This window comes from Anopheles arabiensis, chromosome 3 (genome assembly GCF_016920715.1).
Source record: "Anopheles arabiensis isolate DONGOLA chromosome 3, AaraD3, whole genome shotgun sequence".
NCBI classification, from domain to species: Eukaryota; Metazoa; Arthropoda; class Insecta; order Diptera; family Culicidae; genus Anopheles; species Anopheles arabiensis.
This window is the reverse complement of record NC_053518.1, coordinates 50,824,580-50,839,109: the sequence shown is the minus strand read 5'-3', so window position 1 is coordinate 50,839,109 and position 14,530 is coordinate 50,824,580. Positions and strand designations below refer to the sequence as shown.

Below are 14,530 nucleotides of genomic sequence, written 5' to 3'. Positions count from 1 at the left end.
CATTGACAGCCAGAGAGATTCAATACACTCCTTCATACACGAATTAAAAAAAAATTGCTTATCACTTGCTAAAACTTTAATGAATCATTTTGTTATACAAATTACGTCGTGTTTTTTTATGTTTACATAGAGTTACATTTAAAAATTGTAAGAAGTTGTTTCTACAATAGGAAACCAACTGTCATATTTCAAACCAACATGGCGGCCACAATTTCACCCACAATTATTTCATCACCTTGTCTGCTAGAAGTAAACAAGTGCGTTGACAGTAGTTTGTTTATGCAATCAAGTGGCGTGTATGTGATGCATTAGTTAAAAAATAATTGATCCGTATATAATGTATCATGAAAGTAATAGTTTGGGTTAGAATGCACAGTAATCAATATTATTTTAATTAGCTACTTAAGGGGCAGTCCACGTTTTGGCCATAGTACATACGTGTTTTTGTAAAGTACATGTAAACCAAAATGAGGTTATGTATTTATATTGTTTCCTTTACACCCGAAACATATATTTCCAATCATGATTATACATTCTAATTCCGCATCTTTACAGCAAAAAAGGAAAGTGCAAAGTGTTTCTGGTAAGTTGAATCGTGTAAACAACTTTTCTTTTTGAATTGTAGGAAATTTGTCATCATACAGATCCAGAGGTCATACGGCTAGAGGTGTGAAGATTACCCGGTTGAAAATAGCTTAGGAAAGCTTAAGTTTAGGAAAGCTGCAAAGGCCGGAAAGAGGTATCAAAATAAGAATCTGCATGTAGCAGAAAGCCCATTAGAACCGCAAATATGATACACAGTTTTGTGACATATCTACTAGCTGATAGGCGCACAGCTTTCCGGAAATGAGTTTGTAAGTACTACATGTAAAATAGACAATTATTATAAATTTCTCTTTGTGCTGAAATTTTAAACATCAATTTTGTTGCAGGTTTCTTCTCACCAGAAAGGCATGAATGAAAGCAAAAACAAAAATTCTAACGTGATTATCAAACAACTCATGGACTCTATTTAATGAAGCGCATGCTCTTGAAAAGGGATTATTCTGACCAAATGTCGAACGACGTGAACGGATAAATATAGTAGGTCTTGAACGCAGACGACGAGATGAGACATACGCATACAAAAAGAATTGATGTAAGGAGCGAAGGAGCATTTATTTTAGAAGAGATAATACTGGCAATACAGCAAGGCTGCGCATGTGAATAAAGATACTTGATATCAATCAAGTCCAGCATACGGCAACGGAGAGAATAGCTATTTGCAGCATTCCTCCCATGTAGGGTGCACGTAGCATTTCCTACCCCACTCACAAATTCATGGGCAGAGGGAGAGCGTGGCAACTAATGATTAGATATTAATTCGAATTTTTAATCGAAAATCCCCCCCAAAAAGTTAAAATTCCTCCCTTGAAGGAAATTCCCAACTGTTTGAAAACCGCTGCCTAATCTCTGCATAGCAATTGTTACTCCACTGACAAAGATTGGGAATCGAATAAAACAAAATAATTTTGAATAGTTTTTGGTATTACTTTAATAATGGTTTGCATCTGTAAGAGGATGCTTGGAATTAAATAAATTTTGCTACATGGGCAACAAAAAGCTCAAAATGAACAAATGACGCACACACTCTCAAAAAGTGCTTTAGAAGAACTGCTATGAAGCCCATGTGAAGCGGCTTATGAAGCCATGAATTCTACTCGAAATTCATCCAAATTCGAGCACACTTGTCGATTGGGAGTGTATTTGCGTTCCCGCTGCGCAAATTCGAGCAGTTTCCAGCGCAGAAAATGCACCACAATCTGCGCTGGCCAGCGCAGATTTTGGCTGCTCTCCCGCGCTGGACTTCAGCGATTCCTGCGCTGGGTCGAGCAAGTTTAGCGCCATCTGTTGGCGAAATGGACGAACTATTTATGGCGACGGAGCAAAAAAAAACGGTCAAAAAAATTTAAAAATATTGGCGCCCATTTTCTCGTCCGCTTCTTCTCCCTCCCTCACCTTGCCTTGCCTTCTTGCGCATCTGCCGTGCCTTCCGCCGCCAGCTGATTGGGTGTTGCGGTGTATGCGTTGATACTCATATGTGCATTGCGGTTGTGTATTGTTATTGGTGGGTGTTAGCATTTATTAATTTGTGTGTGACCTTGACACGCTGTGGGAGAAGCTGGATTGGGATTCAAAGTGTTATCGGTGTATTGATGGTTTATTTTATTTCGTGCCGCTGGTGATGAGACCATTCGATGCCCGTGGCAATCGAGGGTGAAGAAGCCTATTTAAAACAAGCGTAGGAGAACGTCTAACACTAATCTAATATTTTTTAATTTGAACATGTTTGATGCTTCAACGACCTTCTAAGCATCATGTAGCACAATGTACAGTGGCTATAATTTTTTTTTTTATGTGCCGAAATCTGTCTCGAGTTTTCGGGTCACGACACACACACGCACACACACATCGCGGGGAAAGTGATCGTTCACTGTATCATGCCGCGATCCCCCACCCCGCCCGGCGCTTTGAATGATGCGCTATATGATAGCTGATGATAGCGGAAGAGGAGGGGGGGTTTGATGGGGGTGCGTTCTCGCGTGCGCGCGTTCGTAGGTGCCTTATCGCGAGCGAGCGCGCGCGCGCGTGTGTGTGTGTGTGTGTGTGTGTGTGTGTGTGTGTGTGTGTGTGTGTGTGTGTGTGTGTGTGTGTGTGTGTGTGTGTGTGTGTGTGTGAGTTTGCGCGCGTGTTTGTATGTGTGCGTGCGTTTGGAAACCCCAAAACTATTTTATTCTGATGCGTACATTTTCATCCGCTGCGGCTACAAAGTCCATGCATTTTCGATCTCGCTATCTGAGAGACAACACAACCATTGGCATTGGTAGCTTTGCGATCGGCTCTGCTGTTGGGGGTATCAAAAGACACACGATCGAAGCAAACGTGCGTGTGATATGTTGCACATTTATTTCCAATTCAGCTAGCGGACGCAAGTGGAAACAACATTTTGAATTGAATCCATACAAAAGAAGATTCTGGATTTGTTTATTACGGTGAGCGTATGGTGCTGCACCTGTCCGTCCAGAATCTGGTGGCTTTGGAGTAATTATCATGACGCCGATTGACCGGCAATGCCTTGGAATGGGTTCGGATCGGTAGGTTCATGTTTTGGTCGAGTGCATTCCGTGCATTTGTCGCGCCACAGCGGTAGACCCGGCAGCACCAAAGTCAAAACTTCCCCGAGTGTGGACTGCTATGCTAAGTTCTTCTTCTTATTATTATTTTTATTATTGGCGTAATGGCCAACGCGGTCATGCCGGCCTTTTCAGGACTTGAGTACCACGTAGCCGGATAGTCACCTCTTGCTACGGCGGACGGTTCCCGCTGCGCAAATTCGAGCAGTTTCCAGCGCAGAAAATGCACCACAATCTGCGCTGGCCAGCGCAGATTTTGGCTGCTCTCCCGCGCTGGACTTCAGCGATTCCTGCGCTGGGTCGAGCAAGTTTAGCGCCATCTGTTGGCGAAATGGACGAAGTATTTATGGCGGCGGAGCAAAAAAAAGGGAAAAAAAATTTAAAAATATTAGCGCCCATTTTCTCGTCCGCTTCTTCTCCCTCCCTCACCTTGCCTTGCCTTCTTGCGCATCTGCCGTGCCTTCCGCTGCCAGCTGATTGGTTGTTGTGGTGTATGCGTTGATACTCATATGTGCATTGCGGTTGTGTATTGTTATTGGTGGGTATAAGCATTTATTAATTTGTGTGTGACCTTGACACGCTGTGGGAGAAGCTGGATTGGGATTCAAAGTGTTATCGGTGTATTGATGGTTTATTTTATTTCGTGCCGCTGGTGATGAGACCATTCGATGCCCGTGGCAATCGAGGGTGAAGAAGCCTATTTAAAACAAGCGTAGGAGAACGTCTAACACTAATCTAATATTTTTTAATTTGAACATGTTTGATGCTTCAACGACCTTCTAAGCATCATGTAGCACAATGTACAGTGGCTATAATTTTTTTTTTTATGTGCCGAAATCTGTCTCGAGTTTTCGGGTCACGACACACACGCACACACACATCGCGGGGAAAGTGATCGTTCACTGTATCATGCCGCGATCCCCCACCCCGCCCGGCGCTTTGAATGATGCGCTATATGATAGCTGATGATAGCGGAAGAGGAGGGGGGGTTTGATGGGGGTGCGTTCTCGCGTGCGCGCGTTCGTAGGTGCCTTATCGCGAGCGAGCGCGCGCGCGCGTGTGTGTGTGTGTGTGTGTGTGTGTGTGTGTGTGTGTGTGTGTGTGTGTGTGTGTGTGTGTGTGTGTGTGTGTGTGTGTGTGTGTGTGTGTGTGTGTGAGTTTGCGCGCGTGTTTGTATGTGTGCGTGCGTTTGGAAACCCCAAAACTATTTTATTCTGATGCGTACATTTTCATCCGCTGCGGCTACAAAGTCCATGCATTTTCGATCTCGCTACCTGAGAGACAACACAACCATTGGCATTGGTAGCTTTGCGATCGGCTCTGCTGTTGGGGGTATCAAAAAGACACACGATCGAAGCAAACGTGCGTGTGATATGTTGCACATTTATTTCCAATTCAGCTAGCGGACGCAAGTGGAAACAACATTTTGAATTGAATCCATACAAAAGAGGATTCTGGATTTGTTTATTACGGTGAGCGTATGGTGCTGCACCTGTCCGTCCAGAATCTGGTGGCTTTGGAGTAATTATCATGACGCCGATTGACCGGCAATGCCTTGGAATGGGTTCGGATCGGTAGGTTCATGTTTTGGTCGAGTGCATTCCGTGCATTTGTCGCGCCACAGCGGTAGACCCGGCAGCACCAAAGTCAAAACTTCCCCGAGTGTTGACTGCTATGCTAAGTTCTTCTTCTTATTATTATTTTTATTATTGGCGTAATGGCCAACGCGGTCATGCCGGCCTTTTCAGGACTTGAGTACCACGTAGCCGGATAGTCACCTCTTGCTACGGCGGACGGTTCATACGCGGTTAGAACCCACGACGGGGGTACTGCCACACTGTCTCCTGCTCGATGTATACGCTGCAGGCAGGGGGAAGGATGGACCTCCACGATAAAAAAACACCGTCATGAACCAGCGGCGGACCTAACGGTAGGCGGACTAGGCGGTCGCCGATGATCTCTACAAGTGGACAGAGTATTGACGACAAGGGCCCCCGGAAAGATGGTCGTTAGGGCTCCGTGGCTGGAGAACCATTTGCACCTCCCCTCCCCCCATGGCGTCAACAATTTTAGGGCCTGTGACTAATGATCGTAGGGGTCCCATGGCCACCCCCCGCCCCCCCATCCAGGATGCTGGTTTCACAATCAGGATGCGTTCTTGATGCTGGTGGAACGGAAAGTGCGAAAATCAGCGCCGGGCTGAACGTGTCAATGCGAATTAGAGTTCTGCGCGATGCACAACAAACCCTCCTGCGTAAACTAGCGATTCCTTAGTCATTTTTATATTGCAGCGTTTGAACACATTGCGCTTTTTTTGGTTGGATTTGTGAAAATGCAACTTCATCGCCGCAATGTTTGTTAACGGCATTTTTAGGCGCCACAACAGCTCGCGAGCATTGACCACACGCGAGAATGAGATAGCGCTAGGGAGGGAAAGAGCACGGACGATGGCTGACAGCGATTGGCCGTCTGACGCACCAACACATTCAAACCTTCGACAGTGCGCTCAGGCGAGGGGTATGAGGCGGAGCCAGGGACGGGCAGCTCGACGAGCTGCTCGACAAATTTGCCGTTGGAGAGAAAAGGAAGGCATGATAAAATTCTCAGAACGCCATAACGCCTTCCGTCGCTTTGCACAGTGGGTAGTTTTGCGTCAAAAATACGCAAAAAAATACGCTAGACTTCAGCCAAAACTACGATAGCCAGCGCATTTATTGCAGTTTTTAGGTGCGGAACGAGCGCCATCTGCTGAAGGAATGGATGAACTATTTCAGACGGCGGAGCAAAAAAAACGGCCGATTCAAAATTCAAAAAATATTGGCGCCCATTCCTTCCTCTTCTTCCTCTTACTCCCTTCCCCTCCCTGCCTTGCCTTACTTGCGCTTCAGCCCGTGCCTTTCGCCGCCAGCTGATTGGGTGTATGCGTTGGTATATATGTACATTGCGGTTGTGTATTGTATTTGGTGGGTATAGCATTTATTTATTGTGTGTGACCTTGACGGTGCGGGAGAAGCTGGTTCATTTTGGGATTTAAAGTGTTATCGGTGTATTGATGGTTTATTTTATTTCGTGCCGCTGCTGATGAGACCATTCGATGCCCCTGCCAATTGAGGGTGAAGAAGCCTATTTAAAACAAGCGTAGGAGAACGTCTAACACTAATCTAATATTTTTTAATTTAAACATGTTTGATGCTTCAACGACCTTCTAAGCATCATGTAGCACGGTGTATAGTGGCAATAAAATTTTTTTTTCAATGTGCCGGAATTTGTCTCGAGTTTTCTGGCCACGACACACACACAGCGCGGGGAAAGTGATCGTCCACTCTATCATGCCGGGATCCCCCTCCCCTCCCGGTGCTTTGAATGAGGAACCAGCCTTTCTTCCGATAAGGTAGCCGTAATCGATCATGCGGGAGGGGGGGGTTGATGGGGGTGTGTGCTCGCCTGCGCGCTTTCGTGGGTGCGTGCTCGCGTGCGCGCGTACGTGCATTCGTGCATTCGTGCATGCGTGTATGCGTTCGTGCGTGCGCGTGTGTGTGTGTGTGTGCGTGCGGGAACTCCAAAAGTGTTTGATTCTAATGCGTACATTGTCACCGGCTGCGTCTACACACTCCATGCATTCTTAGAAAACGCACTGCACGCCGCCCGATCGATTACCGCTACCTAGGAGACAATACAACCATTTAATTGGCACCACCATCTTTGCGACCGGTTCTGCTGTTGGGGGTATTAAAAAGACAAACGATCGAAGCAAACGTGCGTCTGATATGTAGCACATTTCTTTCCAATTCAGCTAGCGGATGCAAGTGGAAACAACATTTTGAATTGAATCCATACAAAAGAGGATTCTGGATTTGTTTATTACGGTGCGCGTATGGTGCTGCACCTGTCCGTCCAGAATCCGGCGGCTTGTTGGCTCAGAGTCGGTATCATGACGCCGAGCGACCGGCACCGCCTTAGAATGGGTTCGGCTCGGTAGGTTAATGTTTTGGTCGATTGCATTCCATGCATTTGTCGCGTCACAACGGTAACACGGCAGCAACAAAGATAAGCCAATCTCTTCTCCGGGTGTGGGCTGTTATGCTATGTTATTCTTCTTCTTCTTCTTATTATTATTGGTGTAATGGCCTACGCGATCATGCCGGCCTTTTCAGGACTTGAGTACCACGTAGCCGGATAGTCACCCCTTGCTACGGCGGACGGTTCATACGCGGTTAGAACCCACGACGGGCATGCTGTTAAGATGTGCGGAATGATGGCGGTGCCGCGGGCCCGCTCCTATCCAGCGGGCAACTTGCATACTGCCACACTGTATCCTGCCCGATGCATACGCTGCAGGCAGGGGGAAGGATGCAGCACCACAATAAAAAAACACCGTCATGAACACCTTCCTTTCTTTGACCGATGGATCATAACATTCCGGAAGAATACACATTTGGCGACAGTGTTGCACACACACGCACACTCACACCCTTGCGCAGACGGCTCAGCCTATCTATGTAATCTACAACATAAGAAAGGAAAAGCATAGTGTCACATAAAGTTATGCTTTATGCAATTAGGTTTAAGCTTTCCTATGCACGGCCATGGCCACCTGTGTTGCGTGCGCTACTTCGAAATAGGGTTCTGCGCGTTGCACAGCCAACCCTCGAGCGTTAGCTAGCGATTCGTTAGTTATTTTTACATTGCAGCGATTGAACTCATTGCGCTTTTTGGTTTGATTTGTGAAAAATCAAATGCAGCGCCGCAATGTTTGTTAACGGTTTTTTTAAGCGCCACAACAGCTCGCGAGCATTGACCACACGCGTGAAAGAGATAGCGCTATGGAGGGAAAAAGCACGGACGGCGGCTGACAGCGATTGGCCGTCTGACGCACCAACACATCCAAACGTGTGACAGCGCGCTCAGGCGAGGGGTAGGAAGCGGAGCCAGGGACGGGTAGCTCGAAACGCTGCTTGACAAATTTGCCGTAGGAGGGAAAAAGAAGGCCTGAGAAAATGCGCGAAAGGGAATGATTTCTTCCGTCGCTTTGCACAGGGAGTTTGTCCCTGCCAAAGAAATTATGCCTGCGCTTTCATTTCGCGGCAAACGCATTTTGTATGATTTTAACACGGCTTCTATGCGTATCAAACGGTCATCGTAATCAATGCGTACAACGGCATTATGCACAATTTCGTCGTGTGTGACTGCTGCGTCTTCTAATTGGCATTGCACAGTTTCCAAGTCGATGGAAAGCTGTTCGATTTTTGCAATGAGAGGGTCGATCTGCATTGCATCCCGTTCTGGGTAAAAGTTTATGAGAAACTTTTCGTAATCCGGTAACATCGCTAGCAACGCTGTCCTTCTGGACGATAGGATGCGTTGTTGGGTTGCCATAGTTCGGTTTTAGGATGACGCTAAATTTCACGAACACAGTGAGCTCTGTCGACGGTGTTGCGACTAAAGCAAAGTTACACGCACAATAATCACAAATATCGCGAGAATCCGTAAAACTATTTAAACCAGAATCCGTCGTTATCCTGGTCACGGCACCAATGTTCAATCTTACGATTTCGGATAATGTTCTTTCGCGTTTCGGTGTAACTTTTTCTAGCGTTTTATAATTACCGGGTGTTATTCCTTGAATTACACAATTAGAAGAGAGTTTATTTCGCGCAATTCATTTATACTTATAAACTAATCGATCGTGCCCGAACGCTCCGAACTCAACGAATGATCTTCGTGTTTCGTTAAACACGAGTCAACTGGCAGGGCTTCCGTGCCTAAGCCTGAACAGCACTAATTTAAGTACATTCATGTAGGATCTTCAAGATCCCGATGGATTAATCAATAAACATATTAAACATATTAAACATATTAAACCATTGCGAACCAAATCGTGGAATTCCGTTTCGAACCCGATTCGGGAATAACATTCGAGGCCTGGTTCGCCCGCTATGAAGAGTTGCTGACCAAAGATGCTTCCAGGCTCGACGATGCTGCCAGAGTTCGCCTTCTGATTCGTGAGTTGGATCTCACGGAACACGAGAGACTAACAAATTTTCTTTTGCCCAGCTTGCCACGCGATTTCACCTTCGCCGCCATCGTGAACAAACTAAAAAAGCTTTTTGGCAAAATGGAGTCGATTCTCAGCAAACGGTACAAATGTTTCAACATTACAAAAGCACGCTCGGAGGGTATGCTGACCTTCGCTTGCTGCGTAAACCGTGCTTGCGTAGATTTCGAGCTATCGAAAATGACGGAAGATCAACTCAAAAGTCTGGTGTTCGTGTGTGGCCTCAGGGAAGACGAAGACGCCGAAAGCCATACTCGCCTTTTGTCTCGCATCAAAGAAAAATGTGACATCACTCTCGAGCAACTGTCTGCCGAATGCCAGCGAGTGGCTAACCTTAAGAAGGACAGTGCGATGATTGCTGATTGCAGTGAACGTGTTCTAGCGGTAAAAAGCAATCATCAACGACGTTATCCGTACCACCCGCGGAATCAGTATGAGGGCACGTCTCATTCACACTTCCAGTCGAGCGCCAATAAAGGGAAACACAGCAGGGATGGGAGAACAACGAGAAGGCAGAATACGACAAACTGAAAAATCCTGTGCGGAGAGCTACATTGGATGCGTGAGTGTACGTTCACCAATCATAAATGTCGCGACTGTGATCAAATTGGCCATCGTGACGGATGTTGCAGCACTGCAAATCGACGTCGCAAATATGTCCACTACAACAACACTACAAGCTGAGGTGAAATCCATGGCTGCTAGGAACCTTGGAGCTTTTCCTATAAGCTTCGATGAAGTCGCTTATGAGACAAAATCTGATCTTCTGTTATGGAAGCTTTGCGAATACGTGCAAAATGAATGGCCAAGAAATGCTGCTTTCAGCGGCGAAATATCACAATACTATCATAGGAAAAATATTCTCTCAACAATCGAAGACTGCATTTTATTCGGAGAGAGAGTGGTCATACCCGAAAGACTAAGAGAACGCTGCCTCCTTCAGCTTCATAGAGGACATACGGGTATACAGGGATTGAAGGGGATCGCTCGCAGTTATGTATATAACACAAATCCTGTACCTTGGCCAAATACTAAAACACCTTGAGAACGTATCCATGTAGACTAAGCTGGGTGGTCTGCTACCATCGGAATACTCAGGAGTTTATTTGCACGTTTTGACATGCCGGTCACACTTGTAAGTGACAACGGAGCACAATTTTGTAGCAGTGAATTAAAGGAATTTTACCTGCGTAGTGGTGTTCATAATCTTACTTCTGCTCCGTACCATCCGCAGTCTGAACGGACAAGCGGAAAGATTTGTCGATACGTTCAAGCGAGCTCTGGCCAAGATAAGAAATAATACAACCGCTCTGCAAGATTTTCTAGATATATTTCTACAAACATACCGGACGACTTCTAACTTCCAGAACCCTCAACATCAGTCTCCAGCGGATATAATGTTTGGCAGATCCATTTGAACATGTTTCGAGCTTCTTCGTCCACCCTACAAAATGCATTATGAATCGTCTATGAATACCAGCAGAATTTTTGCCAGGGAGGACCTGGTTTACGCGAAGCTTTATCATCGCAATGGTTGGAAATGGGTTCCCACAGTGGTAGTTCAAAAGCGCGGCAGCGTCGTGTACAAACTAAACACGGACAGCGTCGCACAACATTGTGGCTTTGGTTGCTCGCAGGGTGCGACAGCCCTGGACGTCACCCGCGCTGTCCGTCGAGGGCGACCGTGTGACGCAGCGAAAGGGCCGCGTTATCGCGGCTAGGACACGACGGCCGTTAACCCGAGTCATTCGGATCTCGGGTGATCAACGAGTGCGGTTACCGTTACGCGGCTGCGCCGGGGTTTTTACTGTTCGACCAATTTTAATGTGTTAGTTAATAAAGTGCGCTAGTTTTTTTTTTGTAATATTTTAGTCGTGCTTGATTCAGTGCGTTATTAATATAAGCGAACGAACATCCGAACACAACACATCGGATTTCGCTGCTTACGTTGTTGTTACGTTGCTTCGCACACACCCGCAGTTGTACGTTCGATGATGTCGATGTCATCTGCGAAGCCAAGGAATTGAGAGATTTGGTGAAAATCGTGCTCCGGTTGTCAAAGCTCGCGCTTCGCATGACACCTTCCAGAGCGATGTTGAACAGCAAACAGGAGAGTCCGTCCCCTTGCCTCAGACCCCTGAGAGATTCGAAAGATTCCGAAAGCATGTTCGTCACTCTCACCTTGCACCCCGTCCATAGTGGCCCTCAACAGCCGTATTAGCTTCCCAGGGAATCCGTACTGTAAGCCACTCTGGACCCATCTTGAACAGTTCGGCCACTAGACCATCGCTGCCAGCTGACTTGTTACACTTCAGCAGTTTGATGGCACCAATGACTTCGTCCAAAGATGGCGGGGGCACTTCGTCATCGTCATGCTGGCTATCATAGGACTGATCTCCTCTGCTTCCTCTGCTTCCGTCAAAGTAGCACTTCCACCTGTCGATCACCTCTCGCTTGTCCGACAGGATATCTCCCTCCCTCGCGGCTAATGGCTGCGCTTCTTGTCCTGCTGCCTCCTCAGTCGTCTGTAGTCTTCCACGTTCTGTGGAAGCATGCGGGTACGCGCGGGGTTCTTCTCGGAGAGTGCTCGTCTGCACTCATCATCAAACCATTCTTTCCTCTGGTTACGGATCTCGCGGCCAATCGGCCATTCGCTCTGCCGTGTTGTTGATGGCTTGCTCCACCATACGCCAGTGGTCATTGAGAGACATTAGGCCTGATTATTAAACACAAACGGAAAAGACAAGTGCGTCAAGACAAACGGAAAATATATATGCATTTTGAAACCGTTCTTGTAATACACAAGTTTTGTTAAATTTTTTTCTTTCGTTAAAGCTGTGTCAAAACCTTTGTCGATGTGTCAAAATGTTCAAAATCAAAATAAAAAAACGTAAACAAGTTTATTTAAGACACGATCGTTTATCAAGCTAACAATCCTTGTTTAAAACAACGAAATGATTTTCTCCCACTTCGTAAGTGACGATAGTAGCAGTGAAGAAGAAACAACGGTAGATCTGGTAAAAAAGCGCCGACTGCTCGAAGTTTTTTCGACCCGTTACAGTTTTCTAACCAAGCGTGAGTCAAGCATGCGGATCATTTGTGTAAACCGTGTTATACATGTTTCATTTCGTGGTAGCTAATTTCAGATTTAAGAAAAATTTTCGTGTGTCGAAGGAAATTTTCCTTCACATTCTGGCAGAGATCGAGCCCCCCGAGTCTTTGTTATTTCTAAAAGTTTATGCAGTATTAGATGTGATAATTACATGTGCCTATGCTGTTGGTTGTTGAAGCAGTCACTCACTGAAGAAGTTGCTGGAATCCTTTGCTGTTGAACGTAAACAGGGTGCGTGAGCCCCATCTTTCGACTACCATCGAACAACAACAGAGGAAGGAAATAACAGCAGCTTCTTAACCCAAAACAGCAGCACGTTACCAGTATCTCTACCATATTGCCATTTGTATGGATATGGCAGTACACATATTTTTGTTTAAAATGATAAAACTTGATAATTTCTGAAATAAAATACTTATATTTTGTCGTGAAAGCAACAGTAACAACTCTGTTGTTGTGTTGTGTCGGTCAAACAATCTGAGATTGGCGTCTTTCCGTGACAAAAAGTTGACGGAAAGCAGTTTGACAATTTTGGATTTCCGTTTGTGTTTCATAATACATATCTTGGCAGTGTGCTTGTTGTCGTAACCGCAGCCTTTGTCATCGTTGCTTCTAAACATTTTTAATACTTTATTTGCAATTTTCTGGAATATTTTTTATTGTGACTTTCCTTCACTACGTCCGTCCATAAACTGATCGCTTTTTCGCGTTTCGTTTCCATCCTGCCGCTCTCACATGCGATCTCACCGAGTCGCTCCTCTCTTGAAATCGCGCTTCTCTGCCCTACTAGCAATGAGAATGAAAAAGTGTGCGACTTTCAGGCGAGGGGCATGTAGAAGCATGGGGAGACGGTTGGAAATTCGCGGAATTGCTCGGAGGCGCGAGCGTGTTTTGGTTTCTACACAGTTTTTGCACTCACACAATTACACATGTGTGAATGTGTGCGTTCACTTTCAGCCTGCGCGCTCAGTTTGGTTTTCTCGCAGCGGCATGCGGGTATCGGTGTCTCGCTCGCACTAGTGCAGCGAGTGTTCCTCTGTGCGCTCCCCTTCTTGCCACCACACGAAATCGTCAGTTCAGCTCAAGCGTTCGCCGTGAAAGGCTGCGCGCGTGTTAGCCTAAGTCCCGGGCGATCGAAGTTTCGCTAAGTGTTGAAGTGTTGTGCACATTGAAATGAAGCTGCGCTTATTTTTTATCATCTATCCTAAATGTGTGATTTGCGTTGCTTCATTTTAATATTTGTTTGCTGTATTGAACATCAACAACGGTATCCATGCAGTTAGGCGACTATTTTAAATACGACGATTTTTTTATATAAATAATGTGTGTGATTTTGTGGCAAGATTGTGTGAAGCTATGTGTGAAAATGCCCCTTTATTTGCAATAAAAGTGATAAAATATAAACCAAGTTTGATGTGTTCAAGTTTTTGTTTTGATTCGGGTGCACCAAGTCCGAATGAAGGGAAGCGCACAGCGCGCTACGAAAGAAACGAGCGGGAGGGGGTGTCAATCCAGCGCAGCGCAATTCGCTCGAATCAAGTGGGAGGGGGTACCAGTTCAGCGCAGCGCAAGCCGAAAGAAACGGGGAGGAAGGGGTATGAGGAAAATACGATGAAACAGCGCGAGCGAGCGTTCTTTACAGCGAGAGCGCCTCGTGTATTTTAAAGGCAAGCAAGAGAGCGCATTCTCTCCGTGGTAGCGCTCCATCCGCCATTTTTAATTTCGAGCCCAAAACAACGGACTTTGGATCCGATCTTGGGCCGGGCCCCCACCGCGTGTTTCTACCTACCCCTCGCCTGAAAATTTCGTTCTCTTTGTCTGTCGGGCGTGCAATCTCTCACGTTCGCTTTTCGGCAAGCTGCGAGTCTGTTGTGGGCAGCCGTGCCGACCCCTGGACTTGCCGTGGCAGTTGCGCTGCCACCGGTCAACGTCCAGGAGGACGACAGTGTACACGCACACTGTCGCACACACTAAGCAGCGCAAGGCTTAGTGTGTGCCGAGCGCACAGTTACAGTGTGTTTGCGAGCCGAACGAGCAGGAGCTCTCGGGAGGGGCGCTCGGTGCGGCTGGTGCGAGGCCACCGCACTTGTTATTTTAAAGTGTATTGTGTATTGTGTATCTTATTTGTTTTGTATGTTGTATGAGTGTAATAAAATATTTAAGTACAAAAGTTCAAACACAACAGAGTCT

General features: G+C 46.3%; 1 long non-coding RNA gene across 2 annotated transcripts; it reads left to right on the top strand.

Annotated features, from left to right (window-relative positions):
- The first annotated feature begins 184 nt into the window (after window positions 1-184).
- On the top strand, window positions 185-1,516 carry LOC120903874. Of its 2 annotated transcripts, XR_005739668.1 has the most exons (3): window positions 185-583; window positions 645-854; window positions 933-1,516. It is a non-coding gene; the product is annotated as an uncharacterized LOC120903874 (long non-coding RNA). The 2 variants fall into 2 exon arrangements; XR_005739667.1 differs by having other exon boundaries at window positions 185-854.
- Window positions 1,517-14,530: the final 13,014 nt, after the last annotated feature.